The sequence below is a fragment of the Coloeus monedula genome (genome assembly GCF_965178545.1).
Source record: "Coloeus monedula genome assembly, chromosome: 3".
Classification (NCBI taxonomy): Eukaryota; Metazoa; Chordata; class Aves; order Passeriformes; family Corvidae; genus Coloeus; species Coloeus monedula.
The window spans coordinates 84018161-84043179 of record NC_138783.1 but is presented as its reverse complement, the minus strand read 5'-3'; the positions used below and the strand labels follow the sequence as shown (position 1 = coordinate 84043179).

The following is a 25019-nucleotide window of genomic DNA, read 5'->3' as shown; positions in this document are numbered from 1 at the left end:
CTGAGTCAGTACAATAATTTTAACTAAAATCACTGTTACTGAGAGTTTGTCTAACTCTCCAAAAAAGTACTGTCTGGTTTGTGGCATTACAGATACCTTGTGTCTTGCCCAAGGTCTTGTGAAAAGTGAAACAACCTTCAAAAAATACATTTGTGCTGGAACTTTGTTTGGTAAAAGGTGACGAAGTAAAACGTTATGTTTTTAAACAATGAGTTCTCATAGGGACATTTTTTTAATTAGTTACCGTAACCTTATTAGATCCAGTCTTTGTATTACGTAAGATATCTGGCCCCAAATCCCCTCATAGCCTGTTACTTTTCCTATTGATCAAACGTTTCTCCACAGTGGTTTGTACAGTAAATGCTGTGCACTGGAGTCATCCCTGTATTTTGGAGTAGATTGAAAGAGACAGGGCAGCCGCTGCAGGTCAGATCTGCTGGGAGATCTGCGTTGTCATAATAAGCCAGTTTCTCAGTAACTTACAGCAATGAAGTTCAGAGGCAGCCAGCTCTAGCAGCTGCTGAGCAGACTAAATAATGATTGGAAGGAAAAAATGAGGGAGATAGTGACCTTCTATTCAGAGCCTGACAAAAGTGTGGTCGGAATGATGCTCTTGCTAATGCAGCGCCTTCCTAGTTACCCTGCATACTAGCAGGAGGCAGCTGCGCTTCTTTCCTGCCTCAGATCCTCCACTCCTGACTTCTGACATCAAGTCATTAACTTTGTTAGCCTTGCTCCTCCCTTGGAGTTTCCTAAAGGAAGGAAAGAGAAATTCTTCTCAACTCAAGCCTCATCAAAATAATGAGAGTAATTTTCAAGTACAGTACATTTTTTATCTGTAAGTTACCTAAAAAATAAAAGCATAGTTGGAATGAAACTCCCTCAAGCCTACCTGTACTTTCAGCAATTAAGGGGGAAGTATTTACCATTCAAAAGGCTTTTGCTGTTTGGATTTCCTCCAGTTCAGAATCAGCTCTATCAAATTGGCCAGTGCAATTTATTATCTCCTCAGGGACATTCAGCTGTCCCAGCTAACCTTTCTCAGAATAGATCCAGCTGTGTCCTTCTGGACAAAATCTTTCCACTCCCCTAAAGATGCAGTCATTGTAAGGATGTCCTCGACAGAACTATTAAAGATACCCTTAGGCCCAGCTCTGCATTAATGACCTATAGCTCATGACTTCCATTTCAGCTGTATATATTTTGATGTGAGGGTTAAGAAGGATAGCATAGGTTAAAGTATAGCAGCAAGATCCCCAGGGAAACAAAAGTGCAATTATTCTGTAAATGGCAATTCAGAATTAATGGTCCAGGAAAATGACTTTGCAGAGAAGTTCAGCTCCCATGATTTTATTTGGAATTGACAGCAGTTGGAAGACAGTCCATTACATGACAGCAACGCCTTGCATTTTTCTTAGCATGTTTTTTTCTGTAGATCCTGAAACTTTTCTATGTCTTGTCACAATTTTGTAAATGCTGGCAGCGAGAAATCTGGAAATGAGAAAATGAGTTTAATCTGCTTGCTCAGAATAATGTGTTCAGCTGGTGGCGACTAGATGAAATTGGAACAGAGGCATCCTAGTTCCTTCATGTAATATTAGTTTATTCTGAAAGGTACTTCAGTAATTGTGCTTTGAGAATCAGTGGTCAAAAATTAAATGGGTGATAGAAGTCAATGTTTTCAAGAAGTGCATTTTGCTTTAAATCATGTAGAAGTTAAGTATGGAAATATATACAAGACAGAAAGTAACCTAATTGAACAAATATATTAGAAAACAAGACAGGAAGGGAAATTGATTTACCCAAGGCATAAAAATGGTCTTAACTAATAGAAATATTTGTATAATATTTAATGTAATTTTGCATATTGCGTGTAAATATCCTCTTTTATATGAACACATTCAAGATAAACAAGGGGGAAAAGCCTACCTTAAATTATTACTTTCCTGTTTACAAAGTCAAAGAAACTATTAGGTCCAACAGATTATTATGCGATTAAACAACCAAAACAAAACAGTAAAAGAAGAAAAGAAATATTCCTAACTGAGCTGCTGGAGTGGAGGGTGGATTTTCCAGTGACAGAAGATAGAGTTAGCACTTCAGACTGTTTAAAAACACAATCAGCTGAGCAGTGTAGCTCACAATGATTAATCTATTTCAGGTGTGTTTTATCAGTCAGCCTACAGCCTAAATTAGGCTTGTTACTTATCAGGCTTTTACTCAGAAACTCATGTCAGGTTGTTTTATGGTCATGATTTCAATGCTGCCTTGATGGCTATGTTTATTGAATAAAGATTTAGGCTTTTGTGTTTGTTTTTAAATAACTGAAAGCAAACATGGGTATGCTCAAAATCTGTTGCTGCTTTATCTTTATTCTTCCTTGGAAGGGGAGGGGGGGTATTTTTTTTCTTGGGTGTTCATTTTTCAGGATATTCGTTTTCAGTGATCTCCATAATTTTGTGAGGCACTGTAGCCATGTTGCTGGAGAAGACAGAAAGACTTATGCTAGAACAATTTATTCTCTTGGTTGTTTAAATCTGAGGAGGGCAATTTGATGTTGGCTTATTCTGACTACAGTTTTACCAAAACAGCACCAATAGATGGTTAGAAATACTTTCTGTGAAGGGGTTTAGATTTCGTTCTGAATGGTAATTGCTTTCTAAATAGCTGCATAAATGTTGGTAGGTATGTAGACCCATGTGTGTAAGTTTTTCTTTAAAGCTTTTAAGTTTGGTTTGGATTTAAAAATTGATGTCAGCCTAGAGAGAGGGAAAAATATATAAAAGAGATAATTTTATAACTTCTTGATCTGTGGTTTTCATGATTTATTGTTTTAATAATTTTGTATTAAAATTATATTTACTTTTACCAGAATGTGTAAGGAAAGCCTCTCTTCTAGAGGCTGAGGTACCTAAAGCAGGTCTGTTTTTTCTATTTTGTTTGTCTAACAGTTAACCTTAGTGATTACAAAGATGGTGTCTTGCTCCCAACTAGGATTTCTGTGTGCTTTACCAAGTAAATCATTAATTTTATGGGTGCTAGCACCACAGACCACGTTTATGTAAATGTAAACTAGCTGCACATACATTTACATCTGTTCTTTGATCTGGACAGCTATGCCTATGAGTTAGCTCAGTATCCTGTCTGAGCATTAAGTCATAACTCTCTAGAATACAGGCATGATCTGGGTGAAGGAAAAGAGAATGCTTTAAACACATGTGGTATGATAAAATACTTGGAAACCTCATTCTGGTGGCATTTTATAAAGGTATGAGTAAGAATTTTAGAAAATCCTGTAAAGTAAAATTTAAAAGAAAACCCTTCTCTTAGACTAGTGCCTTATATGATGATTTTAGCATTCACATTAGGGCAAAGACCTAATTGTGTCTTAGACTTAAAGCATAAGGAATTTCGTTTTTTGAGTTCCCAACACTCAGAAACAGATGCACAGGCTCAGTGACACCCATACAGACGAACTGCAAGGCATTAAAGTGGGCTGACATTGGGAGAATTTTCTTCAGAGGCATAATTAAGAGATCATGGTTAGCTTGCTTCTAAGTTTGCATTTTCCAGTCCAAAATTTTAATTTCAATACCATTTCACCTTTGCTTTGAATTTCCTGGCTTTTCTGTGGCTGTCTTTTATTTATTTATTTATTTATTTTTAATGCTCTGTTAGATGCTTAGGTGTTTTTTCTAAGATGACTTGAGAATATTGTGGGTCTTATCTTAAGTGGAGTGCTCACATTTCGAAATCTTTTTTTGAAGAACTCCAAAGCCTCAGCAGGTCATTTGCTAAGTAGTTCATGGATTCTGACTAACTTTTAAGAGCTCATAAACATCTAGGTATGTGTAGCTGTGTAACGACCTGGGTACATGAAGAAAAGCTTAGGCTTTTTTAGATGCAGTTACAGCACAAATAAATATGCATGAAAGAACTCAAAATGCAATGAAAGGGCTTCAGCAATGAGGTATGAAGGTGGGAGAGCTGCCTTCCAAGAAATTCTTTAATGTTGGTTATATACAGAAAATGCAGGTAGACCAGGGAGTTACAGACAAGGGGGCTGCAGCACTGCAGAAATTCCTAATAATGCTGCCATCTATTTGGTAAGCCCATGAGATGGCTTTACCTAGACAGCATTTAAAATGTACTTTAATTGTAACTACAGGAACCTCAACTCGGACTGGGAAAGCAAAAAAGAGTGGAATCATCTCACACAATCTTATGATCACTATGAACTAGCAGCTGTGCCCCGTGCTGCCTGGAGACACTTGCACTATAGATTCTGATAAATCCCCCATAAAGTGCAGTTACCATTATTTCTTCTCTCCAGAAACTACAATTTATGTGCCATTTATCTTGGAAACTGTAGAAACTCATATATTCAAGTTTATGTTTCTAAAATAATAATAAGAGGGGATAAAAGATATGAATATAAATCCTATTCTTTTATTATGAACAAATTCACCAAAAAAAAAAAAAAACAAGTTTTTGGTGAACACAAATTGAAATTTAAAAAAAGCAAGACTAAATAAAAAGTCTAAATTTAGATTATCAGTGGATATTTTGAAAGTGTATTTAAACATAGTACTAATTTTACAATATTTTAAAAAGTAGACTGTGTTCACATGCTCATTGTATCTTTAATTGTAACACTTTTTCAAATATTAATGGTTGAAGATGGAATTTTTAGTGAATAGTACCCCATGGAAATGTCACATCTCACTTACGGGATGATTACATGCAAAATAAATTTTTATAGTAAAAATATTTTAAGATACAATAGAAAATTCTAAGCTTTACAATTCTAAACCACGAACTCATCACTAAAATAAGACCTAAAGAAAATAATAGACTTTTAAGGTTTAAAGTACTTTTGATCTTGCATTTTTCTGGATATTATTGTGTGGGAAATGGAATCCTGAAGAGACAGCCACTTCGCTCACCATCTAGGTAACAATTATCTATCTCCTCCAATGATGAAACTCTGAAATTTCGTATTTTATTTGGGAAGCCACAGTAAATATGTCATTTCTCAAATGGATGAAATACATAAGGACCATTGAGAATATAATAATTTTCATAGTGGCATATTGTATATCATTGTTTGTAAAATTATTGTAATTTAATAAGAAAACTGATGAGGCTAAATACATAGATGGTGGATATGAAAACAGGTTTTCCAAGGACCTATCATAAAAAAACCCTTCATTTTTGTTGAGATCTGGAGTAATATTTGTTCATCTTTCCAACCACATCTGTATTAACTTTTCTTTCAGATGCATTCTCGCTGCCTTGTTAACCTACTTCTCTTTTTGAATAGAATGCAATTCCCACAACGATTTTAAGCTTTGATTTTAGAAATTTTAGGCAGTCTCTGCATGTTCCTGTGCACATAGTTCTTTTAGTTTTGCTTAGTAACCTTCTTCCTCTTGTTTCCCTTTTGAAATCAAACATATTGATTATTAATTTGTTTAAATTTATTATTTGATTTAAATAATTTCACATGGGAATTAAATCATGATAACTTGAACCAGATTCATCTTCTGTCACAAAATCTTTTAAAAAGTTATTTAGGACTGTCACAGATGCTGCAGTGAAGTGAATGGTTGAAGATATCACCATCTTTCATTATTTGTCCTGCTTCTGAGACATTTTGCTTATCTTCCAGGACAGATTTTTTAGTCCATTTTTGAGCTACCTCCTTGTTCAATATGATTTTCAGTATGCACTAGAAATCTGTCTGTGCAGAGATGATATCAGCTATCAGTTTCTAATATATCTTCAAAGTCTGTCAGAGGCTTTGCTTTCAAATGGTGTAACCATGAAATTCTCTCTTTATGTCATCCAGGAGTAACTGGACTGGACAGATCACTTGGCTGCAAGTGTTTGCAGATGTAGTTCCAGTTTCTGTGTGTTTCTGTCAACTAATGGTTAGGACAGACTCAGTAAAACAGAGAGAGGGATTGCATTGAGTAGATACAGCATTTAATAGCGCTGTAATTAGAAAATGAACCAGTGTAAAAGGTCTCGAGGGTTACTTTTTCTAGTTTTGAATGTATGGCTGTGGGTTCTGCCCTTCATGTGGACCTGAGCACCTTTTAGTATTCCTCTGGCCATGGTACTGCACACCCAGAAACTTTATGGAGAGAGGAACATGAGGAAAAGCTCATGCCAAGAAGGGTGATGCCAGGTGACTACAGGTACCTCTAATACATAGCAGCCACCAGAACTTGGAGCCAGTGCAATGTTGCTGGTTCGGGGTTTTTTTTTTAATTAATTTTCTATATTCTACTTAAATATCATTCTAGACACAAAAAAAAGTCTTGAAGAATCAGCTGACTCATTGGATATGTATTTATTTTCAGCCCTGGATGATTTTATACATGAAGACCCATATACTTCCATTGTAACTGATATAATTGATTGCTTCTGTTCTAATTGGTAAAATTAAATTTGTTGAGACAGTTTTATTTTATTTCCTTTTCTGAGTGCATCACCATGACCCAACAGTTTCTTTATGTGGAAATTAAATGAGGACACAAAAAAGAAAGAATACCACTAGGGCATATTTTAATTACAAAGACATGGCAACAGTATCATATATTGCAGATACAATATATACTGGTTTCTGTGGGTCATGATCAGAAACTTACAGAGGGTTAATTCTGGTTTCTAACTTATGCAGGCAAAAATCTGTGGTTTTACGCTACTGGGGAATAATAGTGTTACATATTTTTCTGGGAGATAGTGTATAAACAGAAATTAATGAAATTCAGAGAACTGAGAGTGCTGCAATATACATTGCAGTCTTGTGGCTATTTCTGTAGAAGCAGATGTGTGTACTTCTGCACACATGTAGCAACCCTGGAACAGCATGACATGGGGAAGAGAACTGAGAGTATTCCTTGTGGTTCGCAAAGCTTTAAAGTAGTCCACAAGCAGTCTGAGGAGATTTGCTATGCCCTGTTAAATCAGCAACTGCTACAGTAATATATCATGTGAGGAAGAATGTTAAATAAGAGCTTGGTAGCTCCTGTGTGCAATACTCTTGCTACCCACCTGCTGTTGACTGCATTTCACTTTCTCTCACTGTCCATCTGCCTTTTCTATTTTCATTCTAGTTTGTGATGTACGTCATTGCTCTTTTCTGTGATGTCAACAGCCTTTGTTGTTGATGTAAACAACCGTGGACTCTTAAGAGGCTGTTCCTTGTGAGTCATAAGTACCTAGGGTATCCAGGTTTTTATTGGAATCTTTCATTCTGTGTGTGGATACCAAACATTCCTTTAGGCATCATGCTATTGCCAAGAGAGAAATTTATCAAAAGTCTGTGCCGGGAAGTGGATCCTCAAGACAAAACAGCAATCTGAGCTGGTGATACACATATTCAGGTACCTACCTGGAGTAAAGGTAGTATTGCTTTTAGAAAAACAGGAATTCCAAGGCAACAGGGAAGAAAAATCAAAATCCGTCATCATTCTTTAGATATAAAGCTATCATAATAGGTGATTCTCTTGGTGACCACTCGAACCTATGAATCCTTTTTATACCAGCCATGCCTTAAAAAGTGGCTATGAAAGCTCTCAGACTTTCTGATTGGGAGCTCAGTTTTATGACAATTCTTTATGTACTGAACAGGTCTTTATTTCAGAATATGAGTACATTTTGAACTGATAGATCCTTATAGTCCTATTGTAGTGCAAGTATCACAGAGACCACAATGCTATTAGTTGGGATTTTTTTTTTGTTGTTATTGCTTTTGAGACAATATTTCAATGTAGCAAACAGTAAAAGAAAACATATACAAGAGACTTCTCAACCAATAAAGACTAAAATTCTAAAATCAGCCAGAGTTGTTTGAATTCAACGTCTTTAAGAAATAACTTCATCTTGGAAATAAATATATATAATAAATTACTTGTAAAAGAAATTTCAATAATTTCACCAGAGAACTAACCATGTTTGAATGTGTACTACAAAATTGCAACTAAATAATAATTTTGGGTTATAATAAATGCTCTAAAAATACACTCATACTTAAATTTACTTAAATCTTGAAAAGATATATGGTTTTTGAATCTTGTAATGTATGTGTAGTGGTTTGGTCCAAAATACTCATTACTGTTTATCTCCTGTGAGATAAGAATTAGGAGAAATGCAAAGCAGGCACCAAACTTGAAAGAAATATAAAGTTTATTAACAGACCTAAAAGAAGGAAAAAAAAAAAATTATACTACCTTCAGAACTCTCCTCCTCCCCCCACCTTCCTCTCTTCTCCCACTGACAAGGTAAAAAGACAACCCTTGAGATGTTCAGTCTGTTTACCACTTCCATAATAACCTTGTTTAGTCCATTTAGAAAGGGAAGTCTCTTCTTGCTCGTGCTATGAAAACATTATCACAATGAGACAGCCACCCACTTCCAAATATTGTTCAGTCCGTTTAGGAAGAGGAGTCCCTTTCCCCAACTTGCAGCTTTTCCCGCAACTGCTTTCGAGGGTCCACTCTTGAAGGTTTTTGGGGTACAATTTTAAGGTTGAGCCGTTCAGAAACAAAAACAGAGGCCCTTTTCCTTCCCTGGGAGCAAAAGTATCTTCCTCATCTTCATCTCTAGGACTATCTCTGGGAGTGTCTCTGGGAACTGAGGTTTTCTCCTTTCCCATTTGGAGCAAAAGTCCTCATCACTTCCATCTCTCCCTGTCCAAACTTCTCATGAAATTACAGCTGCGTCAGCATCTGCCTATCTCAGCGCAGGTGCTTTTGCTTACGAGTTGAACACTCCACCCCCCATATCTTTATGGAATTACAACAGGATGCTCTGATATATCATAGCTTCACAACAGACTTTCAGCTTTAAGCATCTCCTCTCTCTCTTCCCTCAGGTTTTCAGCTCTTCACAGCACTAAAAGGGTTATCCTCACCTCGGCCTTGCAGCTGTGTGCCTTATCGCTGTTGGTCACCTGGCCTCTGCCGACAGCGGTGCCGCTTTGCTGAAATCTTGGCCGCAGTGGAGGGGAGGGGGTTCCGAGCCGCTCCGGCTGCCCACAGCCCTGCTGAGGGGGTCATCCTGGAGCCGTGGCCTGGCCCGAGCAGGGGCTGGGCCCCGCTGGCCCCCGCTGGGCCCCGCAGCCACCTGTCCCAGCAGCGGAAACGAGAGAGGGAGCTGTGGGGGTTTTGTCTATTCTTAAATGTGGATCACAGAGGCGGTCGCAACTTTAAGTGGCTTAAAGAATTGTCCATATTCAAACTGGCCAGCTGATAGGTTCTGTCAGGTCCCAGAGGAAACTGTCAGCACCCCTTAGCAAGGACATCCCTTCCTGGACTATGCTTGCTAACCTATGACAGTATGTGATACTTATTAATACTTATTTTACAGATAGAAAAGCAGAAACACATGAATCTTGCCTCCCAGTATCATTTGTACTTTCACTTTGGGGAAATAGGCAATATGATTTCTGGCTAAAGAACTGCCACTTCAAAGAACTACATATTTGTATATATAAGTTCAAGAAAGCAGCTGTGGGTATGTACTTTTTTCCCAGAGTTAATATTTAAACTGTAATGATCCTATATTAGTCTTATAGTTTTTCATGTAAAAGGAGCATTATCAAATTTATTTTCTCTCTGAAACTGTAACAAATGCACATAGATAAAAATGTAATCAATTTCCAAATGACATTCAGTACCTAATAAAATTCAGTTTATTTTGTTAGTTTTGTTGCCAGTTCTTGTGATATTTATCTCATGATAGATAATTTGCCTGAAAGCTCCTAGATTTATGCAAGTTTGTCAGTATTTTAGGTTTTATTAGAAAAACCCAACAACTTGGTGAATACCATATGACCCCTCCAAGTATCAGCACTAAGTTGAAATTAAAAGGAAACTTTTTTTAACTAGATTTTTTTCACTGATAAGTGAAAAATGCCGTTTTTTCTTTTGAAAACTACTATAATTGCAAATTAATCTTTTTTTTTCCTCATGAGTGATGTCAAATCTTTGCCACATTGCTAACGAGAGCCTGTTGTTTTCCTTATCTAACTTTAGCTCATTATAAATTGGTATTTAAATGTTTCAGCTAGGAGAGCTCAAAAGTTCCTTCTTCAAAATTTTTATGATTATTTTTCTTCTTCATAAGTGCATCTCAGTACACTTTTGGTTTGCTTTGCATGACTTCTCTATCAGAACAAATATTAGGTTAATGAGTAATGTTCTAGGACCTTATGTTTGGTGAAAATGTCCCTTCTTGAATATTAATATTCCAAGCATGGATTGTATTTTATGAGGCAGACACGTTCTAAGGACTATGCTGTTGATTGTACACAGAAAAACAAATCAACCATAATTAAATGTCATGTTAAGTTTCCTTGAAATGTCAGTGGGGAGTCACAAACGGTCTTTAGAATACTTTGAAAACAAAAATTGCCTTATATTCCCAGGTTTAAATTATGTTATCAATAGGCAGATCCTTATCTTAATTTTAATATGCTTCCTAAGTAATGAATGGAGTTTGCTGCCAATGATGCTGCTAATTGAATAACAGTCTGCATGTTTCAATCCAAGATGCAGCCATTCGCACTCATACCTGGAAGCTGGCTTTCAGTATAATTCTTTGTTTTGACCTTCTGTAATAATGTTGTTTTTCACACTCTATTCTGCATTAAAAATGTGCTTTCTTGGGACTGACCGTATCTATGCTGGAGAGGCAAGGAGCAGTGAATGCTTGGAGAGCCATGATGGAAGTTCTCTGTGAATACTGAGGTTCCTCCTCAGCTGCCATAGGAAAGGCTGACTGACTATTATAAAATGTGAAGTTTGCCTGAGATCAAATTTTGAGCTTGCTTTCCCTCTACTACATTAAGTGCCATGGACACTCTTGTTCCTTTCCTCGAATTGCTGACAAAGAGAAATGCTACTGCTTTTCCTAAAACCAAACTCTGTTATGCCGTTTAGGGGTGACCAAAAGGAAGAATATCCACTTGAACTGTCTCGCTTAATGAGACAAAGATGCTGACCAAGGACATTCTGCGTCCTAAACCAGATATTTTTATCAGGTTTTTTTCCACAGCTTATCAACTTTAACTCCACAAGCAGTAACACAAATGCATTTTAACGATTTATGTATGGAAAACAATGCATTTCAATGTATTAATTACAATTTCGTTTATTCTAAAATTGAAGAGTAGTTAGATTGTCAAAGTGGTTTTCATGACTAATATAAAGTAAGCAGTAAAAAAAGTAAGATTTGGTTTGAATTTTTAATCTCATGCAAAGCCTATAAATCTCAGTAAGACAAGAACTATTTCTGGGTTTTTTTTGTTTCTTTTATTTTTTGGTCTGGATTTCTAACACATTTGACTGTCTCCATTTTTCATGTTTCTATCCACATAGCTTATGGTAATAATGATAATGGCAAATGGAGGGCATTATTAGGGAGATCACTGTAAAATTAATGATGTGTAAGCATAAGGACAGAAAGGAAGTCGATAGAAAGAATTTTGGACTATGAGAGAAACTTGAATTTTTAAGTTGGTTTTTTTTTTTTTCATTTTAGAAATCTTTGGGTGGAGCATGTGTCTTTGCAATCTATGTAACAGCAGCCAGTGTTATTACTATATTCTTTGTTCGAACCCACAGCCAAGGAAGATGTTTCACTGACAGCAGTAAGGAGCTATTTGTTGCGACTTATTACACTTGTATTTTGTTCTCTTTTAGATAACAAAAGGTAGAGAAATCTTGGGAGATGTGGGAATGGACGACCTAAAGTGTTGCAGCAAGACAGCATAGAGTTGGTTTGTGTTTGGCAAAATCTGAACTCTTCTCCAGTTACATTTAAGGGAGAACTGTTGCTCTGTCTGATTATTTTTGGATTTTTTTTTTATAAGGGAGAAAAAGTAAATTTGGATATAGCAAGTTCATTTACAGTATTATGTAAATGTTAATGAAGCTTCTAACTGTACATACTAACACTGCTGTGGCTTGTAGGACACAAAAACTGTAATTTGGAAGGAAATTCGTAATTACTAGTAGGCATCCAGAGTCTACATCTGTTGAGGTTTTTCATCTCCTCAGAAGTGTGCATGACAACAACATTGAGCACTTTGCAAGCAAGTAATTTGTCATATTTAAGCTTTCTGTTCTTGAAAAAATGTGCTGCCATGGGTGCACAGAACTGTTCAACCTGTTTGCATTTTTACAGATCATGTCTCAATAAGTCTCAAGTGATTTACTACACTGATGAAACTTCAGTACAATTCAGACATTTCAATGTCATTTCTAGTGGGTTTTTTTCTAGTACTTTTTTTTTCTGGTGCCTTTTTAAACACCCTATTAAACTTGCACCATATTAGCACAAAAAAGTGCAAAAGGGGTGAGAGGAAAGATGGCCAGGAGAAGTCTTTGTAATTTATATATATATCTAAAGTTGTTCTGCACTTGAAGAGCTGCCCTGTGAGGCATTGCCTGCTAAAAGTACAGATTTAATGCAGAAAATCCTCCCTCTTTTCTTGGTCTGGCTCACTTCATAGGTATTGGCCTGCAGTGACCTGCAGTTTGGAACAGACTGACAAACTTGGACTGTGGTCTCTGCTCTCCTGAATTCTGCTGGTGCCATTGTGAATCATATTCCTTGAATGGAAATAAATCAGAGAACTTTACAAAATATAGATGAAAAGCATTGATTGTACATTAAGTCTTACTATATACTAATATCTTTAAAAGTGTCTTTGCTTTCACAATTCTTCTGTTAACTTCTTTGTTAACAATGCACTTATCTCCAAGGCTCTTGGGAAAAGGTGGTTGGAGTTAAATCAGAGAAGACTGGGAAATTTTGTAACAGAAGTTATAATGATACAGGAATTACAGGGTGAAATGTCATTGCTACTGACTTGATGGAAGGTGGTTGGCAGCTCAAAACCTATTCCACAATGATATCCCGCGCCCACAATCTGCAACCTTAAGCACAAGCTACGGGCGATGGGATGGAATGGAGGGCGGAGCAGAGTGGAGACACCGTGGCCAAGCTCTGTTGAAATGCTTGTGGAATGCGGCACTTATGGGACCTTGTAGCTGATAAACTGCAAAGCAGCCGTCAACCAAGCTGAACTGCCCTCCAATCCAGAGGCAGCTCAGTGCAGAATACTATAATGGGACTCTTGGCTTTCCTGGGGCACTGACAGACAAAACAAACACTCAGGTTTTCTCCCCTTTTCACCTGATGGCTCTGAAAGAAGACATTATTTGTAGTTTTAAGCACATTAACTGTGTGGGGAGGTGTCAGAGACTGAAATACTATAATTTATGACTTAAATATTTTCTTAAAGGACTTTTAAAACTGTATTACAAAAGCTGCAGAGAAGACTACCACACCCTGAATGGGGCCCGGACTGAGCCCTTACACCGCTCAATGATGAAGATAAGACAAAGTAACAACACAGGGCTGGGGACATTCACAAAGCACAGGCTTAACACCTCCAAGGTGGAGACCACAGCCCCAGGGCTATCAGCTGCCAGGCTCCCATAGACTCCCTGCACCAAGGGGTGGAGGGAGGAGAGGCTTTGGGTATCTTGGAAAAGCCTCTGGTCAGAGGTGCAGGGACTGCCCATCCTCCACTGTGCAGAGGAGCCCAGCTGAGGGGTCCTCACCAGGGGGGAAGCTTATCCACAGCAGAAGGGGTGACATGGCCCATCACAGGGGCCCCCCTCAAAGGGGTCCCCAGACCCTGCACCAGAGCCCCAGAGATGATGCAACAGAGCCTCAGTGTTGCAAGGGACAGTGTCAAGCTGGCCCCTGCAAGGGGAGACACGTGGGCGTTCCCACCTGGCCCACAGTGTACATTAATCCAGGGGATTCTGCACTCTCTGGTGTGTGCTGTGGTGGGGTGTGGCAGCGTGGCCACGGCAGCGACGGGGGACCCTCACCACCAGCAGACCAAATGCAGGGGAGCAACGAGACATCATTGGGACCCTCGGATGGGTGATTGCTTCCACCTAACCCCTGTCACCTCTCCCTGTTCCCCCACCCCCCACACACACTTCTTTTTTCCATTTGTTTCTCTCTTTCTTTTCCCTTCTCTTTTCCTCTTTTACTATTAAATAAAATATATCCATTTTTTGGCATCAACATCTAACCTCATTTGGTTTTAATCTCATTTCTGGGAATATTTTGAACCTTCTAAGTTCTTTCTGGTTTATGCTCAGAGACTTAGCTTGCTTTGCTTTTCTGAGTTTAAACCGGATCATAACAGGAGGATATTCCTACAATGTTTTCAGAAGTAACTCTGTCTAACTTCTTATTAACCAGCTATGTAAAGAATCTCTTTGGGAGAACTAAAAATTTTGCACCAGGGGTGTAAAATTTAGGAAGTAAGATGCTTCTGTCAAGCAGACTGTTTCTCAGCTATTTTGCTGATGTAGAAATGCATATATTCACAACTTAAAAATTGAGCCAGTATTTACTTTGCATTTTATTAAATTGCATTATCGAGTATTTTCATATTAGTTTCTCACTGTGCGCACAATTTTGCGTTGACACCCTGCCTGTGTTGTAAAAATCATCAACACAAGAGCTGGAGTGTTGTCAGCTTCTGTCAGAAAGGAAGGAGTGGAGCTTTTTGATGCATTTTCATGCATGCTGTTAAGAAGCAGCTTGTTTTACACTGTCTAGTACTGGTTTTCTATGTTTTCACTAAAGATAATGAAAAGCACAATTGATATTAAATAGTGAAATAGCAAATTCAGCCATTATGAACACCTGATAAGATGAATAAAAATTTTCAGAACTGATGTTGTGAAACAGGCCTTGAGTAAGAAATTACTGCCCTGTTAGGAAACCAGTGCAGATATAGAAGATGATTAGTATAGAATCATCTATTAAGTTAAAATTCTTAACAGTAAAAAAACCCCAAAAAAACAACCCACAGTTAAAAGACATATTCTTGTAAACACAGTTTCCTTATACTTTCAAGTGAAATGGGAAGGAAGAAATGTGCTGGTCAAAGCCCCCTTATTGCCTGTAAAACAATGAGATGCAATGCAATGATAATTTTTTGCCACCAGAGAGCTCTTATTGCATTGTACTAACAAAGTTATTCAAATATTTGTTCATGGGACCCATAATTAATTCTCATGAAGTGAAAATACCTTCATATTTATATTCTCTCCTGTTCTTTGTTCCCTGCTCTACTTGCAATTCCCACTGGGTTATTTCCTGTCATCAAACTGCACTAAGAAAAAAAAAAAAACCTGCATAACTGACTGCATAGCCAGAAATAGCATTTCTAAAATCACAAAAATTAATTGCTTACAGAAACTAGTTTAGCTTACTATTCTTTTTGCATAATACAGTTTTAAAACGCTATGCATCTTCCCATCACATATTGTCTAAAAGTCCCAAACTGTGAAAATTGCAGTATATTTAACATATGTGTTTTCTGAGAAGAAGAGGCAGACAAACTTGAAAGAACTGATGAAGAAAGAGGTCGCTGAACAAAAGTAGAAAAAAATTTTTCAGGATTTGGAGTTTGACTCCATTTGAGTCAATATTAGTGATGCATAGTTAAACTGTTTATGGACAGATCCGATTTCCCTTAGGGCTTCGTATATGATTTTCGTATATCACAAGGCTTTATAAGCAGCCTTCTGATGGATCAACATTAACCTTGTCTTCTGCTGTTAGCATTTAGATTTGTACTTACCTAGTATTTCACTATCAGCCTACATGCTTTCTGTACATGACTCTACTTCACCTTTCACCTTGTGTATGTCATATGCAGACTCGGTGTAAAAAACTACAAAGTGGGAAAAGCATCACTTTACAGCTGGTTTTGCACAAGTGCAGATATTATTAGCCAAGGTTAAGAAGTATTAGATCAAGCCTCTTAGGAAAGGCTTTTTAATCTTCCCAAGTAAAAATTTTTAGGATATTTTCACACATGAAACATAAATTATTAAATTTTAATTTATTAAATACAGCATATTAAAATACAGTTATATTTTCCTTTGTTAACCTTTTCCTCTGTTTGTCCATGTCAATTTGTGCCTCCCCATGTCCTATGTAATACTGGACTGATTCATTACACTTTCAAACTACTCCAGACACCTAATGATTAAACTGAATTTTGTGGGCCAAATTTATAGGTTTCAAATGCAGTTACTGGTAAAACCAAGTTAATCAGCTGCAGACCCAAACTTCTGTGTTAATGGGGCTGGCACAGTTTCTGCCAATTATGCTGCAAAGGTATTATATGATTTTATCAGTTTGACAGCTGATCTGAGAAAAAAAATCATAAATATCTAGCCTGAGTATTCTTACAGTAAATCTATGATAGAAATATTTTCTGATAACTCTAGTAATTTTAGTAAAAGAACTAATAAGACAAATTAGGATATTCAGGGTATCCTTCACAAAACAAAATGCTTTCTATCAAATCTTTAGCTAAGGAAGGAGTGAGATTTTCAGAAGCGCCCTCCTCCCTCATTGGAACCCCCTTCCCAGAGCTTCCCTAGTTTTGAAACCCTCCATTCCCATCAATCCCTCAAACGTTAACCTTAAATCTTCTAAGGTGACTCATTTCCTGGGCATAACTGGACACCTTACAATTCTACACTTCATTCGTCATGTCTTCTAACCAAGATTCTGAAACTAGTGGTGGCGTTTGTCTAGTCACAGTAATTGCCATGAGGTGAAACTTACAGTGAGTCAATGAAGAGACATGGACAGGTACAGGGAAGATGAATGATTTATTTAGGCCTCCACATCTACCTTTGGGAGAACGAGATAGGTGACATAATCCTGTTCTGCCTCCCGCTCTTGTGGACCCTCCTCTCTCATGTTCTTCCCATGGTTTTCATCCCTTCCCATAGTGTATGTGCGCCGGGAGAGGTGATACAGAGGATAAATATACCACCCGTAGTTGGAAGGAGCTTTCCCCACATCCCAAAACTCTGCCTCTGCGTGGGTTGTGACATCCCTCAGAGCTGACAGTGTATTTCCCAGTTGATTGCCATTTCTTTGAAGTCTGCATTAATTGTAGAATAAGCTAGCTAAACCGTCGGGGAGGCTGGATTTGATTTTATATTCCTGAACAATCTCTGTGAATCATGTGGACATCTGCTGTAGTTATTTAAGAATCAGGTAGTATCTACTTGTCCTCTCTTTTCCTTAATTCTAATGTCTAGCAGGATTTTGCACATGGGACTTACAGTAACCCACTCACGGATTACTTGGCTCTTAAGGTGATTTGTCAGTTGGAGTTATCTGCTTTGAATTGAGATGAGCTGCTTGACGCCTATATTTTCACTTCTGCTAACAGGAAGAGTTTGGTAGGAGAAGTTACAGAATTACATTCCAGGTACTACGAAATACTTGGTGGTGGTGTGGTATATGGTGATGTTTAATTGCAGAGACTGTGGCTAGAAATCCTCCTCACAGTGACAGCATTCTTGGTACTCTGTAAACCGTATTTGTTATTAGAAAATAAAAAATATTATATATGAGACATTTCTTCTTTACCACACTTCCTGTTACACCCATCAACACCATATATGCTGTGTGAGAAAGACCTTTAGTGAAATACTTCTGTCACATGTGTTTAATTTTGCTCTGCTTGGCTCCACAGAGCAATAAGAACTGTCAGGCAAGGTCTGCTGAGCTGACAGTGATTTCATTGTCTTGGTGAGGACTTAACTACTTGGCTATCCATAGAAATGACATGCTGTGTAGTAGCTCTAGCACTGACAGTTTCAAAGCTGTCATCTTTCACAAGGGTTGTGTCTGCTTATGTGGTTGGTATCATCCAGAGAACCCTGTAGTTCCCCCAGACCACGACCTGAAATCATGCTATTTCAGCCTAAGGCTAAATCAAGAACATCCCTTCAGCCAAGTTTTAGATTTCATCTGCAGTTCAGTTCTTCTTTACTGGCAGTTGGAGGTGTGTCTGGAGAAACAGCTCAGTGCAGGCTGCAGTTCCGAAATGCTGGGTGGCCTCAGGATTTGTGGGGAGGTCTGTGGCACAGGCCACAGTGCAGCAGCTGTGCTGCAAGCAATTCCCACATCGCCTCCAAGCTGGGAGTAAGAGACAGTCACACTTCAGGCTGCAGCTGAGACTAGTCTTGCAACCACTGTTTATATATCATAAATGAAGTGGAAAGCAATTGAGGATGGGTTGCAAATGGCAAAATTAGCATCAGTTTACAGAAAGCTTGATATTCAATTGCAACAATTGCAAAACAATTCCTGTCTAGTTCAAAAACAGTAGGGAAAGTAAAAAAAAAAAAATGGGACAGATTAGATGAGTTCTGAGTAGGACTTCAGAGTCTAAGTAAAAATGATAACGCGCTATTCAGATAATTTTTAAATTCATAATGTAGTTTCCATTCGTGGCTAATTTTTCACAGTAAGTAAATTCACAACACACATTTCCAACTGATGGTGTATTTCTGCAAATAAAAGGTAAAGATCTGATTGATATTATAATAATTAAAAAAATACTTCTCTAGTAAAGATCCTTAATTAGGTGGGAATGTCTAATTCTATTTAATGTGTTATACATGGAAATCTTTAATATTTCTTAATTTCAAAAGTATTTCTTCAAGTGGAAGAAATGTTTTACCAAACATTTTTGCTGACAGTCCAGTTCTTGGATCCTTTTTCATCTGCTCAGTCAAAGGTTGGAGTTGATGATCTCAGAGGTTTTTTCCAGCCTAATTGAGTCTGTGATTCTGTATCAGACATAAATTAGAGAAATAATTGTGACATATTGGGTAGTTGCAGAAGTTTGATTTGGGGTATTGTTCAGACTAATGCATAATTAATTGTGAGAGATCCTGGGAAAAAAATTCCTCTTGTGCAATTTAAGTCATATCAGTGACATGTATTTCATAAATTCACTTTTGTTCAACAAAAGAGCAATTACAAAGCTAGTTGAAAGGGAAGAAAATATTTTAAAAGGTATGCTATTTTTACTTCAGATACTTCCCTGCTCTGACACCAGTGTAGCGACCTGGGAACACTTTTATGTGACTGCTCTTTTCACTTACAAATTGAAATAAGGGAGAATTGAAGAATTCACGTGATCATAAAGAAAGTTTCAGACTTTATTGAAATTATTTCTGCAAAACTGAGAGAGGAAGTCTTAAAATGTTTTGAGATAACTCAGTTGTCTTTGCACGATTCAGGCCGTGTCCGCCGCAGGCGCGGTGCTACCGACCGAGAAAGGACAGCAGCCACCGATGGTTAATGTGACTTGGGAGGCACTACCCAGGGTTACAGGATATGCCAGCTCTGCACTGCTGCTCCTGAGAGCTGGCTGTAAGCATGGCTGGCAGCTTCATGTCGTGGTAGGCAACAGCCTTGTGCCCTTAGCAACTAAAACACCCTCAACAGGCCGTCTGCTCTGGGCAGGCTGTGGGAAGGCAGCCCTCTTACACAGAAGTCTGTTCCAGGGAGAGCCTTGGAAATCTGAATTGTTTCCTCTCTCTTACTCCTTGTTTCTCCCTGGTTGACATTTTGATGTGATAAATCTGTCACCATTCCTAAATCCTCAATTCATTTCGATGTAATAATCTATTATGTGAGTGGCTGATCAGGTGTAGACCTCTTTTCTGGTTTCAAAATGAGTTCCAAGCCGCAGCTAAAATACGCAGATGTCAGTTTCTTGTTGTGTGTGATGTCACATAGCTGTAAAAACAATTCACAAATATATGCAAGGGAAATATATTTTCTAAGGGATGTACAAATGATTGTGAAGAACATAAAAATTGAAAAATAGCAATATTTTTGAGAACTTCATTAACTCAGATATGAATTTGAGCATTCAGTAGAACAAAAAGAGAAGGAACTTCAGATTGTCATATTTGTTATAATCTATATTGTCATCAAAAAATAGTGAATAAAGTTGTTTAAAACAGTTGTTTTGAAATGCCATTATGTCATTTTTCATGACATTCTGTTGACAGAAAATTGGTCCCTAACTTGCAAAATCCCAGACTGTGAGTACAGTCTCTAAGTGATTTCTAAGTAAAGGAACAGGTGAATATATTTTTATCCATAAACTGGTTTGCTGCAGAATTAATTTTAGCCTTTAGAAGTCAGATTTTAATTCAATTCTATATTTCAAGATAATAATCTTCTACATAGAAACGAAATAAAACCAAAATTATTTTCAAATATTGGTTGAATGAAAAAGAAATTCTTTTGAAAATTAGGTATACTCAGGATGTGGAGCAAATCTGTGATAGCAACTGATGTGAATATAAGAGAGGAGCAAAACTAAACCCACTAAGAAGTTCCACAAAACATTATGCAGTAGTTAGATAGCTAAACTAGGAGAAGAAAGATATTAAATGTTCATTCCAAGTCCTTCTATAATGGTGAGTAGGTCTGCACAGTGCAAACTTGTTTCTTAGTCAGAAATACTTGTTAATTATCACATCTGTCACAGACGCTGCTTTAACTGAAATTGGTTTGGTTTCAAATGATAGAACTTAAGCTTTGACTCCACCAAAGTGTTCACAACCCTCACACATATGTTATTTTAAATCACTGCATTACTTTCTTAGGCAGTGCTGCATTCTTGCCCCAGCCATGCAGAGATTCAGTCTCATGAAACAGAAGAATATTTAGTTAGGTAAAAAAAAAATTTGTGGTGTTGAAATCAAGCTCCATAAAGTCTTTCAGGACCAGAGAAGATACACAACTCTATTAAATTCTCTATTCATTTTTGTTTTATCAACAAACAACTTTTTATTTGAGTGTATGAATCACTGTTACTGATAACAGAAACAAATGAGCTGTATTCCCCAGATTAACTATAATGGATTTTTTGTTGTTCTTGTTTGGTTTAATCTAATCTGAATTAGATTATAATTTAGATGGAGTAATTTGTCTGGATATAGAGAGTAAAAATGTCCAATTAAGTACATGTGAGTTGTACCAGTTGGAGAACTACAATGTAAAATTTGTAGCCAGGTCAAAATGCATTTGAAAAAAAAGACAACAAATAGCTGTGCACACAAATACATACTATATATGCAAACGTGTCTGTGTGTGTATATATATATATGTATATGCATTTATACTGATTTATAAATCCCAAATGACATTTGCAATTTTTATAAGTTCTGTATTATATAGTTATTCATTGCAATCCCTGGATTAAAAAAAATTAATCAATCTATCTAATCACTTATTTTGTACACATAAAAAACATGTTTGTAATATTACCAAAAAAATATATATATTCTAAACTAATGTTAAATAATTTTGACTACTTTTTTTTTAATCAATGTGCACAAAACACTAAAACATCCACTCATAATGATTTCACAAAGTGAAACATTTAAGACCAAATAATCTTTTCTTATTCCTAATTCATTTTGTGTGAGATACATTAAAAAAGAAATCCCTTTTAATAGGGCTAGAGGATCCTGTTTGGAATACTCTATATTTCTCTTTTTCTCTGTTACAATCGACAAAATAATGACTTTACAGACAGATTGTTAGCAGATAGATAAATTCAGGCTTTCAGCCCGTCTTTGTTTTTCACATGAGTATCAGCAACCACTGTGTAAAATCAGCAGCATACAAGTTAAACAGAAGTAGCAGATGGGTGAATTTCACACAGTCTTTTCAAAATTAATATGGATGGCGGGGAGGGGGGAGGGAAGAGAGGGAAGCATGGGAAATTACAGTGTTTTGTTGGTATAAAATGATGGAGTTGAAAAATATTAGCCTTTCACAGGAATAGAAAATGTAGAAAATAGGAAAAGATTAAGGCCCAAATGAAATGATCTGAATACTGGCTGTTACCTACTTTGGCAGATGGGAGGGAGAAATTTTATGTGCTGCTGCTATTTTTTATTTTCTCTGTATTAGGAATAAAATAATGGAAAAATTAAATTCACACTCTCCTTCAATGTTAGAAAGACCTAACAGACAATTGTTGGGTTTTAAATATTTTTAAGCTGCTGAAAAAAAAAATTAACCTTATTTGGTTGCCAAGTATTTGAAAAGTCTTTTGATATGTGAAAAAAAATTGATAATGCACTGTTGATAATAATATCAGCTGTCAGTCTACTAGTTTGGACAGCATAGCACACACACACCAGAAGACAGAATCTTGCTTTATTATTATCTTTAAATACTCTATACCTAAGAAACTGAGTTAAATATTACTAACTGAATCATCATGCATAAGCAAGAAAATAGGCATTAGACAATATACTATACATACTCCAGATACTGGCATGGAGGTATTTCGTATTTCTATTTATTTTAGCTAATCATTAACTTAAATTAGAATTTAAAGCTGCAACAAAGGACATGACAGAAATACGTAACATAATTCATCCCTTGATGTGTCTAGAAATAAAAGCAGAAAAAAAGTAGAAATCCATAGGAACAGAAATCCTGATAGACAGTTAATACCTGAATTTTTCTACAGAGATGTAAAGCATGTAAAAATCCTATGAGAAAACCAATACCTTGGTGACTAAAAATAGGTTTCATAGCTCATTAGAGTGTCTGTGGTTATTATGTGGATTCCTTAAGCAAATGTATACTTCAAAAATTTTTCTATGTGCATTTGACTTGGGAAATCTATGCAAGAAGCAATTGGCAGAGTCAGACTGACAGTACATTTAATCTGTTGCAATGATATGACGAATCTTAGTATGGGTTATTTATTCTGTTTGGTGCTGGGGAATTGGCACACCTATCTGTCAGACAGAAAATTCTGCTCTGAAATTAAGGTTTGGGTGCCTTCATTTCTGTACTGCATATCTATATTTTGCTGCAAAGTCAATAGGAAGTGGCATGGAATAGTACTGCACCTGTCATGGGGCTTATAATGGAATATCATTGAATTCAGTTTTTCATTCAGTCAGACAGAGATCTTATGAAAAAATGGACAGCTATCATACAGAGAAGACTGAACTTTTACACTTAAACAATGCCATTGTTATTAATGAGGAATTATATAGACCTGACAGAAGTCAGGTCCATTTAAAAGAAAGTGCACCTTAGATGCACAGGGTGCTTCCTCCTCATATTAGATAGAATCAGGAAGGGGGAGGGAAAAAAAAAGAAGAAGGAAGTCAAAGTATGAGTAAAAAAGTAGGAGAAGCACAAATACAGATGTTAATTAGTCCTATTTCCTCATAGTAACTGAGGTAGGAGTGGATCATAGCGCTCTTGTGACACTTTCACATCTATGTGCTTCAGTTGCCACATGCTGCTGTAGAGGTAAGTTGTAAATCCAGCATTCCTCTCAAGGTTGAAGCTGTGGACAAGAGAATGTGCTTACATTGTTCATTGCAGAGTGCCAAGTATCAGCACTGCTTCAGAGAGCTTGCTAATTTATTTTGTACAGAAGAAATGGACAGAGGATGTGTGTTCAGGGCACATGCTAGAAGGAGGGAAAATAAAAGTCTTCCAATCTGCCAGCATCAAAGGGTATTTCAATATATTATATTAGCTAAAGAACATAAGACTTAACCTCAGTGGATTTTTGGGAGCCAGCTTGAACAGCTTTGCCATAATTAGACAGTCATTCTATTAATTCACCTGCATGCTTTAATCTTGGTGAGAAATGCTGCATTTCTTTTCTTTCCTATTGTAATGCATAGTCATTTTACTTTTTCACCTTAGGGATTCTGATTAATACATGGAGGTATTGCTTACTGCCTTATGATTATGGTGGAGATGAGTGGAACAGCCAAATGAGCCTAGAATAAGGTAGCAAATTTTTCTCTAATAAAAACCTGTCTAGCTATGTTTAAAATAGTATATATATTTATATTTTAAGTGTATATATATATTTATTTATATTTTAAGTCTATATCTATACTTAAAAATGATAATTACAGAATACCTCTTGTAAACCAGATAAAATTTTCAGTTTATGTTACCAGACAATGGTAGTTTACCAGTCATTTAATGGTGCAGATAATTCAGGGCATTGTCAGCCCTATGAGGAAGGCACCTCTTCATGTCTAAATGTTTCCTGTATTTGAAGAATTTTTGTACTGAGTGTACCTATGCACTGTTTGCAGTGTAATTCTGGGGAAGCAGTGGCGATATCAAAGTTCAAGAAACCTTGAAACTTATTTATCTTAAGATTTGAAAAGACATTTGAAGTGGCATAAGAAACAATGAAAGAATAAGAAGTTCCCAGACAGGATTTAATATGGTATGGAAGTAAGAAAAAAAACCCCAAACAAAACTAAAATTAGTTCTGTTGACAAGCTAGTCTTGCAGACAGGAATTGCATCCATTTTTCACCAGGTTTTAAATTAGGACTTTCACCATTGTACTGCCCTTCCAAACTAAAGTTGATTGGTGGGATGAACTGACTGATAAACTAGAAAAAACCCTGAGTTTTGGATGCTGGGAGAAATTTTACTGACCTTAGATAAGATGCCAATGAAAAATCAACAACATGCAAAGAATTTCTGTTGGTTATAAATAACTAGTGCTAAAAAATAGAAGAAACTGCTTGTAGTAATCTCATTAATCTTTCATTAGATAACTTCATTCACAAAAGAATTACTTTTAAAAGTCACTAACATAACTATTTTGTTGAATCAGACCCAGAATACTCGCTGATCCCACAGATACTTGCACTTGTGCAAATGAGCAATCAGACATTGAAGCAATTTTCAGTACTTCTATATTTCTAAAATGTTTTTTCGATTGGAAATGAAAGGATTGATTTAGCAGGCATATAAAATGACCACCCACTGTTCTTTCCAGCCAGAAAAAACCCACTTTTTTATAAAACTAAGGTTTTGAGGCTTGAGGATGTAGTTTCCAAGACCCTACACTTTTCTCACTTTAAGGTAGTGCAGAGCAATCCACCGCAACAAAGGTAGTTGGCTCAGCATTTTAGGTGAAAATCTGTGGAATGAAAATACTTTCTTGTATTGTTAAAAGTAAGTGCAAGTCATTCAGATGCTATAAGAGTGAGCACAGGACACTAGTGCAATTAAAACCTCATTGTAAATCCTCATGCAAGATCAAAT

The 25019-nt window shown here is 36.8% G+C and overlaps 1 protein-coding gene across 1 annotated transcript in view; it reads left to right on the top strand.

Moving 5' to 3' along the window:
- Positions 1-25019, top strand: part of NALF1 (NALCN channel auxiliary factor 1) — a gene marked incomplete at both ends in the record, with an annotated part of 438797 nt that overhangs the window by 84065 nt on the left and 329713 nt on the right. The gene's annotated exons all lie outside the window — the stretch shown is intronic.